This window comes from Fukomys damarensis, unplaced genomic scaffold, assembly GCF_012274545.1.
Source record: "Fukomys damarensis isolate Sample0158 unplaced genomic scaffold, DMR_v1.0_HiC HiC_scaffold_15, whole genome shotgun sequence".
Classification (NCBI taxonomy): domain Eukaryota; kingdom Metazoa; phylum Chordata; class Mammalia; order Rodentia; family Bathyergidae; genus Fukomys; species Fukomys damarensis.
The window spans coordinates 29862670-29873463 of record NW_022900927.1 but is presented as its reverse complement, the minus strand read 5'-3'; positions in this window follow the sequence as shown (position 1 = coordinate 29873463).

The following is a 10794-nucleotide window of genomic DNA, read 5'->3' as shown; positions in this document are numbered from 1 at the left end:
TTGCTAAGCAGGCTGCAAAATAAATCCAAAAGCAATAGCAATAATTTGCAAGAAAGATACATTTCAAAATTAAAAACTTAATTGCATTTTCCAGTAGCAAGTGACATTTCAATTATGTCAAACAAAAATTAATTTGCTGAAAGTATGTGATGGCGTAAGAAATCAATGTGCAGAAAAAGAAGTCCAAAATCAATCAAGATATATTAATAAAGTCTCATTGTCAATATAAGTTTAAAATTTTTGTAATTTGTAAGATTATGTTATCATGCATTACTATAACATTTTGTAAATAATAAAATATTTTTAAAGAAAAGTTGTTGTAATAACTTTAGTGGCACTTTTTTCCTGCTTTCTTTGGGCTATTGGGGATTGAACCTAGGACGTTGCTCTGTTTAGGTAAGTGCTCTACCACCAAGCTACATTCCCCAAGTCTTTTCATGCTCTCTGAACGAAGGACCCCCAAATGTCTGTTTTACATTGATCCCACAGATTGTGTAGCCAGCCCTGCCTGTTACTGAGTGTTTCTCTGCTTCAGCTCCACTCAAAGCTGACAACTTTCATGCCACTCAGTATAGGGGCCACACCTGAGGTATACAGCATACAAAATGCAGTGTTCTATCAGACACTGCTTCCTTCTCTGTGGCGAGAAATGCAACCTGCAACAATTTGTTTTTATTTTGAAGGCAATATCCTGGCATACCTTAATACTCCTAAAAGCTTTGATTACCAGGTCTTTCCAATAGGGTCCGTCCCCTACCCTCTAGAGCACATAAATCAAGGCTTCCAGCACGCTCGTCACCTCTTCTTCACCCTGTCTGATGTGCATGAAGTCCTCAATGTAATGGATGATAATCACTCTGCAGGATTCCCAGATAGTCTAGGTCTTTTTGCACTATATTATGACATATAATGATACAGTTCTCCACATAGGAGAGTTAGTATAATACTGAAGCAAAACTGTGTCTTTGTTGTCCATTATTCAAATGTGCAATGCTTCTGAACTGTTTTCCTAATTAAATAGGGAAAAGATACATTTATCAAATCAATAGCTGCTTACAATTTAACTGTTAACATATTCATCTCTAGCAAAGACACAACCAAAGAGGCCACTAAAATCAGATAAAATCAAGACTAAGTCTTTGTTGAGCTTGTGATAGACTAAAATCAATCCCCATGATCCTTTCTGCAGGAGACAGGTTGGCTACTTAAAACAGAGATTGATAGGTCCTACCATGATTTTTCAAGTTTCTGTTAATCTTCCCAAACAGTTGTTTCCTTTGATTTCCTCCACTGTTTTCTCTTATTCCCTATTTCATTAATTTCTGCTCTAATCTTTTTAATTTCCTTCTCTCTGCTTGCTTCAGCTTTACAATGATTTTCTTAGAGTAGGTTAACTCATATGAGATCATTCTTTTTTTTTTTTTCCAGTATGGGGATCGAACTCAGGACATTGAGCTTGCAAGACGGGCATGTTGCCATTGAGCTAAATCCACACCCTGAGATCATTCTTTTTTAATATAGTATAGGCATTTACAGCTATAAATTACTCTCTAAACTCTGTTAGCTACATTTCATAGTTTTTATATGTTGTATATTTATGTTTCTTCATCTCAAAGTATTTTCTAATTTTCCTTTTGATTTCTTCAATTTATTGGTCATCTAGGAATGTGTTAATTCCAAATACGATTTCTCAAAATTTACTTGCTATTTATTTCTAATTTCATTTCATACTGGTCAGAGAACATATACTTTTGATTATTTCTATCCTTTTAAATGTATTGCAGTTTGTTTTAAGGTTTAATATATGTTCTATTCTGAAGACTATTCAAGGCACTTGAGAAAGAGTATGTATTCTGCTGTTGTTGGGTGGAGTTGTTTGCTAGGCCTACTTTTTTGTATTTTTGTTTTTGGTAGTAGGGATCAAACGAAGGGTCTGGCATATGCTAAGCAAATGCTCTACCACGTTGATATATCTTCATGTCCCGAGCCCCTAGGCTTACTTGTTTTATAATGTTCTTCACATTTTCTGTTTCTTTATTGTTCTACCTAAGCATTCCATCTGTTAACAAAAGACGGTATTGAAGTTCCCAACTACTATTGTTGAATGGCCCATTTTCCCTCCATTTTTGTCATTTCTACTTCATAAATTTTGATGCTTTGTTGTTAGGTACATACATGTTTACAATTATAATGTTTTCCTATGGATTGCCTTTTTACAATGATAAAATATCCAATTTTATCTCTAATAACATTTTTGGTTTTAAAATGTATTTTGTCTGATATTGCTATTTGCCTTTCTTGTGGTTATTTGTGTGACATATTTTTTCTATCTTTGTACTTTTAATTTTTGTACCTTTAAAACTAATGTGTCTCCTATAGAGGGAATACAATTAGATCTGGTTTTATTCATAGTAACAATCTCATTCATTGGATTATTGATCCATTCACGTTTAATGTTATTGAAATAGTACGTAATTATTCATATATATCTGCCATTTGGCCCTTCTGTATAGCTCAGGAGCATTCCTCCAATTTTTTTTACTGATTTCTTTTGTTAAGTATTTTTAATATAGTATTTTAACTTCTTTAATGTTTTTTTCAGTGTTTTCTGGGTTTTTTTTAAAGTTCTTTTCTTAGTGATTTTTTTTTTTTTTTTTTTTTGAGACAGTGTCTCGCTATGTAGTTGAGACTGACCTGGAACTCACTATGTAGCCCAGGCTGGTCTCGAATTAACAGCGATCCTCCTGCCTCAACCTCCCGAGTGCTGGGATTGTAGGTGTTCACCACTATGCCCAGTACTTTCCTTAGTGATTGCTCGAGGTCTTAACATATCCAACTTAGCAGGAACAGCTTCACATTTATACTAACTTAATTTCAGTGAGATACAGAAATATTACTCCTACATATCTCTATTTCCTTACCCCTTTCGTAGTATTGTTCTATATGTGTGTGTGTATATATATGTTATATTACAGTAATATACTCATTACTTCCTATAATTGTGTGTATTTTATAGCAGCCAAGAGAACAAGTATATATTTAGAGTTTGTAGTACAATAATCTCTTAATTTATTATTTGAGTTTTTCACCAGTTCCCATGCATTTGAATTACCATCTACAGTAATTTTGAGCCCAATGCAAATGTACACAGGATGTTAGTTGTTTATGCCTTTACATTTATTCTGCATTCTTCATGGAATTCATTGAGTTTCTTGGACATGAGATAAATTTTCTCCAAATTTAAATTTCTTTTTCTAGGATTTCTAGATTTAAATTTCTAGTTCTAGGATTAAATTCAGGGAGTGCTGAGCTTTCTTTTTCCAGATCTTTTAATTTTGAGACAGTTGCCCAGTTTGGTCTCAAATTTGCAATCCTTTTGTCTCAGCTGGGGATCATAGGTGTGCAGCACCACATTGGCTATACATTTTTTTTTTTTTTTGAGACAGGGTCTCACTGTGTAGTTGAGACTGACCTGAAACTCACTATGTAACCCAGGCTGGTCTCAAACTCACAGAGATCTTCCTGCCTCAGCCTCCTGAGTGCTGGGATTACAGGCTTGTGCTACACCAGGCTTGGCTACACATTTTTAAAATTATTGATTCAATAAAATTATTTCTTCCTTCAGGAACTCTAATTATACAACTGGTAGACACGCTTATTATCTTACAGGTCTCAGATGCTCTCTTCATTTTATTTTCATATTTTTCCTCTTAGCTTTATCTGGGTTTTGTTTTGTTTTGTTTTGTTTTGTTTTTGGTACCGGGGATTGAACTCAGGTCCTTGTGCTTGCAAGGCAGGCCACTGAACCACTGAGCTAAATCCCCCAGCCCAAGAAAAACCATGTGCTTTTTTTGTTTTGTTTTGGTTTTGGTACCAGGGGTTGAACTTGGATCCTTATGCTTGTGAGGCAGGCAGCAGAACCACTGAGCTAAATCCCCAGCCCTTATCTGGGGTATTTTTTTTGGGGGGGAGGTATGGGGGATTGAACTCAGGCCCTTGAGCTCCTTGAGCTTGAGAAGCAGGCACCGGAACCACTGAGCCAAATCACTGGCCCCTATCTGGGGTATTTTTTATTGCTATATCTTCCAGTTGACTTAACCTCAACCTCAATATTCTTTAATCTGTTAATTTGTGTGGTATTTTTCAGATATCAGCTCCTTTTAAAAGATATGTTCCGGGCCAGGGATTTAGCTCAGTGGTTCTGGTTCCTGCCTTGCAAGTGCAATGACCGAAGTTTCATATCATCGTGTATCTAATAGAGTGCAGGGGTTTGCTCTGGGAGGCAAGTTAAATTACTTGCAGATCAGCTTGATATTTACAAGGTTGTATTCAAGCTTTGTTATTTTAATTGTCAAGTACATAATGATAGTTTAGCCTTTCTACCAGAGCATGACCTTTCCAGTTGCTCAACTGAGTGCACCTGTTCATCAAGGCGAACTTTCCTATCTGGTTGGTTGAATCTCAAACATCTCCAAACCTTGACCTCGCCTTATGGTGCATTGTCCTTTTAATGCATATCTCAGTGTTCAGAAGTTTCAGAGAACATCTATGCAGATTTTTGAACTTTTATCTATATAACGTCTTCCTTTTGTGGCGCTCCTCTCTGTAACTTCCATCTGCCACAGCCATCTTCCACCTGGATCTCAGCTCTCCCTAAATATCATCAGCAAGAACACTTTGTTCCCCCTGGATCCTCCTTCTTGCTCTCTGATTCAGAATGAGCCTCCAGACCAAAAACTGGGGCAACTGTTTGTTCCCTTTACACACAGATCATAATCCTGCAATGACTGTTGTCCCTGTATGAAATACATATGTATTTCACCCTGTTTTCTAGGTGTTTTAGTAGAAAGGTTAATCTGGCACTGTTACTCCATCATGGCCAGTGGTGGTGGAGGTTATAAAGTTATTAAATGTTTAAATGAAAGACACTTGTACCTCAGAGATCAAATAAAAAGCAGTGTTGATGCTATAATAAAAATTAAATGAGGGCCAGGGATTTAGCTCAGTGGCTCCACCACCTGCCTCTCAAGCACAGGGGCCTGCATTTGATACTCTGTATTAAAAAGAAAAAAAATTCTCTGGCAAAAATTAAATGAACAATGATAAATACAACCATTGTTTGCTTTAAATGTACCAGTAAACTTATTGGAAAAAAAAAGAAAAAAATTAAATGAGTTTTTTCAACTGGTTTTTAACCAGTTTTTGCTTAAACTCTTAGAAAAAAATGTCAAAATGAAAATGACCTATTTACTACAACGATTTGCTTTTACAAAATGAAAGGAGCTGGGCATGGTGGTGCACTCCTGTAAATCTCAGCACCCAAGAGCCTAAGGCAGGAAGACCGCCACAGTTTAAGGCCAGTCTGGGCTACACAATGAGTTCAAGGCCAAACTGAATACATAGCAAGACCCTGTCTCAACACTCCTCCCACTCCTACCAAAACAAAAAAAAGGAGAAAATACACTCAAAATGTGAAAAGTTGGCCCAGGGATTTAGCTCAGTTGTTCTGCTCCCAGGTCCTGAGTTCAATCCCAGATACCAAAAAAAAAAAGTGAAAAGTCAAGTACATAACAAAACATCAAGTGATATATATTCTATTCTGGGTATGATGAACACTGATCAGTTGACAATTAGTGTGAACTACTTTTTTCACGGGAAACCCTAATAGTAATTTTTAATTTCACTACTAGGGATTGAACTGAGGGCCTTCACACTGAGCTATATCCCCAGAGTTTTTTATTTTTATTTTTTTGGTACCAGGAATCAAACTCAGGTCCTTGCACTTGTGAGGCAGGTGGCGACACCACTGAGCTTTATCTCAGCCCCCTTTTTTAATTTTTTAATTTGAGCCAAAGTCTAACTAAATCACTAAGTAGCCCAGGCTGGGCTCGAATTTGCAATCCTGCTACTTCAGCCTCAAAGAATGTTGGGATAACAGGTGTGTCCCACCATGCCAGGTTCTAATAGTAATTTTAAACGTTTTTAGTGAAATGAAGATATTTGTTTGAGACTTTACCAAATTAAAACAAGATTTGGGTCTCTTCACATACAGTTGAATAACATTTACAACCAGTCATATATCAACATAGTTCTCATGATAATTAGGACAAAGGGATTCCTGTTCTTTCACAGTTTTGCAGAACAGAAGTCAAACTTAGTTCATAACCTTAGTTTTGTTAGAGAAAAGGCTCAACTTGAAGTACCTGAATTTGTTAACTACATCAATATTTTGCAATAGTTGTGTATTTTCAGTCTCAACTACTACATGGACTATTTTAAACATATGTGAAACTGGACTTTTCCTTGAAAAGTCTAAGTATGATGAAATAGTCTGTCCACTACAATGGTTTTCAAGCCTTCAAATACAGGTTCAATAAAAATTGAAGAATTCTGAAAAAAATATATATATATTTTGTACAGGGATCAAACTTGGGTCCTTGCACTTGCAAGGGTGAGGCAGGCAGCAGAACCATTGATCTAAATCCCCAGCCCTGAAATATATTTTTGACAACTCAGTAAAGAAATCCAAAACAAGCGACTTGTAAAACTTTTTTAAATTATTTTAAATGCAATTTAAAAAGACATTGAGGAACATTTTAGTAAAACAAGTGATAAATTATAGATAAGCGACTTGTAAAACTTTTTTAAATTAAAGTATTTTAAATGCAATTTAAAAAGACATTGAGGAACATTTTAGTAAAACAAGTGATAAATTATAGACTTGATATGAATGTATATAATAGATACATTTTTAGACATTTTAAAATTTTATTAAAGCACTGAGATAAAATTGAGATAAAAAGGTAAAGGACTATGAAACAAAAATAATAAGATGAAAAGAAATTATTCTGACATTGAAAAGTGAACAGTAACAAAAATATTTTACAATTATAACAAAAATAGTAATTCATTAAGAGAAAGAAAATAATTTCACAATGTATGCACATATAAAAACATGTTACACTTTAAATATACACAATTTTGTCAATTACATTTACAAAGCTAAAAAATGAGAAACTGCAAATGAAAGTAATACACTTAATCACTTAAGAGAAATTAATTATATAAATTCTAATACTGAAATTTCACATTTGATCTCAAATTAACTGATGGTAACATGTTAATACATAATACATGATTATAGTGTGTACATTTGGTGAGTGTGCTTTCAATTAAAATGCATAAAATTAGCCAGGCATGGTGGCGCACGCCTGTATTCCCAGCACTCGGGAGGCTGAGGCAGGAGGATCACTGTGAGTTCGAGACCAGACTGGTCTGCATAGTGAGTTCCAGGTCAGTCTCACTACATGGTGAGACCCTGTCTCAAAGAAACAACAACAACAAAAAAAAAAAATACATAAGATTGACAGGGATTTAGCTCAGTGGTTCCATCCCCTGCCTCACAAGCACAAGAACCCTAGTTCGATCCTTTGTAACAAAAACAAAACAAAACAAAACCCATAAGATTACTAGCTTTATAAGAATATCCTAATATAAAGATATTAAGAAGAGTTTTCTGAAATTTTACAAACCTCTGAAAGACATACATATTACCAATAATGAACTATGAAGGTTAAAAAAAATTTTTTTCTGAGCAGTCCCTAATTAAAAAAAAAATACTGATCAGGGCCAAGCATTTAGCTCATTGGTGCCACTGCCTGCCTTGCAAGCACAAGGCACCTAGTTCAATCCCTAGTACCAAAAAAAAAAAGGACAAAAAACACTGATCAACCACACTAGTGAAAAGACTAAATTGTCTATATTCTTTTGAAAATATAGCCATCATTGTACAAGGAGACAAAAGTAGTCCTAATATGTACGGGAAGAATTATGGAGAGATGCATCAGGCAGGTAACAAAAATGTTATTTTAAAATTCTGCCCAATTATGAATGTAACTGTACTGTAAACCTAAAATGTACCAATAAACTCAATGAGAAAAATATTTTTTGCATTACTTGTAATAGTTTTCCCACTTTAAAAAAACTGTTTTGATTTTTTTCAGCTTTAATTGAGTTTATTGGTACATTTTAGGGATACAGTACAGTTACATTCATTGTTGGGATCTTGTACCTCTACATGACAAGTCTTGATGCTCATTTTTCCCCTTACCTCTGTCCTCCCTTCACCCCCTCCTCTCCTCCCCATCTACAAACACTTTATTTTCATCTTTTCATTCTCTCACATTTTTTTCTTTTCCCTTTTTAACTCTTCCCCTACCCATCCCACCTTCCCTACACCTTTAGCTCCTTTCTTCCCATTTCTAAATGTCAGTAATCTTATTAGGATCTTATGCACTGTTGCAGATTATTCACACCAGGGAAACTATTCGGTATTTACACATGTGTGACTTATTTATTTCACTTAGGAGTATATCTTCAATATGTATCCATTTTCCTATGAATGAATCTATTTTATTATTCTTTATGGCTGAGTAATATTCCATTTTATAGAAAAACCACATCTTCTTTATCCAGTTTCCAACTGCTGGGCAAATGGGCTGTTTCCAAGATTTAGCTATTACAAACTGTGCCACTATAAACATATCACATACTTCTCTGTGATATGATTCTTTTAGTTCTCTTGGAAAGATACCCAGCAGAGGGATGGCTGGGTCAAATGGAACCTCCAGTCTAAGCTCTTTGAGGTATCTCCATATTGATTTCCATAGTGGTTGCACCAGTCTGCACTCCCACCAACAATGGAGAAGGGTTCCTTTCTCCCCACAACCCCGCCAATATTTGTTATGTGATTTCTTGATAGCAGGCATTCTTTGTGGGATGAGGTGGAATCTCAGTGTTGTTTTCATCTGCATCTCTCCAATGACGTGGAACATTTTTTCAAACATTTTCTTGCTGCTTTTAACTTCTTTGTCTGAGAAATGTCTGTTCATTTTGGATGCCCATTTTTGAATCAGGTCTTTATCTTTGGGGGAACTGATTGTTTTGAGTTCTTTATATATCCTTGATAATAGTCCTTTGTCTGAGGAACAGCTGGTAAAAATTTTTTCCCACATTGTAGATTGTCTCTTAGTTCTGCTGATGGTTTCTTTTGAAGTACAGAAGCTTTTTAGCAATATGCGATCCCAGTTGTTGATTCTATCTGCTAGTTCCCGTGCCACTGAGGATCCTGGGAAGAAAGAATCAACATAGTGAAAATGGCCATACTACCAAAACTGCTATATACATTCAATGCAATGCCAATTGAAATTCCAGCACTATATTTCACAGAACTAGAAAAAAAAATCCAAAAATTCATTTGGAATCATAAGAGACCTAGAATAGCAAAAGCCATTTTAGGCAACAGACACATGGCACCAGGTGTAACAATTCCCAATTTGAAACTATACTACAAAGCCACTGTGATAAAAACAGCATGGTACTGGCAAAGAAATAGGCCTGAGGATCAGTGGAACAGACTGGAAGACACAAAAACAAATCCAGATGTACTCAGCTACCTCATCTTTGACAAAGGAGCTGACCATCCTCAGTGGAGGAAAGATAGCCTCTTTAACAAATGGTGTTGGAAAAACTGGATGTCAACCTGCCACAGATTAAAATTAGACCCTTATCTTTCGCCATGCACTAAATTAAAATCCAAATGGATTAAAGAACTAAATATTAAAACAAAAACATTAAACTTGCTGGAAGGTAAGTTAGGCAGAACTCTGGAACACATTGGTATAGGAAAAGACTTTATGAACAAAACTGTTTTGATTTTTAAATCTAAATACATATTTTTGTACCTAATTTTGTATTTATGATTGCTATTCTTTTTCTTCTGAAGCCTTCAGTTGTCAAATTACACCCCTAAGCTTTGGGCTTCACAAAATCTGTATTTGCCCCTGTTCAATCATGGTTTCTCTCTGCCTAACTGGTCTACCCTTATTCATTCTTGTCCTTTTCTAATCTGCTGTCCAGGCCACAGTCTACAGGATGTTCTAAAAATGTATGTATAATTCTATTTTTCCCTTACTCTTTCAGTGATCTCTAGTTAGCCTAGTATAGAAAAAAACAAAATCCTTTACAAAGGATCTAAGCCCTGTCTCTCTCTCTCCTTCCCTCTTTCCCGCAGTGTGCTTTAACCACACTGGCTTTCTTAGGTTCTTGGAATGCACAACCATGAGATCTCAGCATATGCTGTACTTTGTGCCTAGAAGACAACTGGTGGCCACCCCATTACCCCATTAATAAATTATCTCTTCCTTAAACTTCAGACATTCCCCCAAAAGTCAATTCCTCAGAGCACTTTAGGTTAAGTCAGCTCTCAGATGCTCCATGTACCCTTTACTTTTCCTGCATGGCATGACTATTTTAATAGAGTAATTTCTGTAGTACTAGATCAGACAACTATTAGAATACAAATTCCATGAAAGGTAGATGGTATCTCCTCAGCACTAGCTTCACATCTGGAATAAAACAATCTATCTTTGCTGTCACATGCACACAAACACACACACACACACACACACACAATGTGACAGTAATACAATTTTGGACAACAATGCACATGCATCAGATTCTTTTCTGTAAGGTCTTGTTCAATTCTTAAACCTAATAGGAATTAGTTACTCCACCAGCTAAAGTTAGTCTAGACTAAAGTTGCAACTTAGCACTCTCCCAGCATAATTCATTTTTGTTGCAGAAGTCTACTTTATTTCCTAAAAAAGTTATTTTTGCCTTGTGAAGACTTACTTTAAAAAAAAAAAAAAAAAAAAAAATGATGGCCAGGTGTGGTGGCGCACACCTGTAATCCCAGCACTCGGGAGGCTGAGGCAGGCGTATCACTGTGAGTTC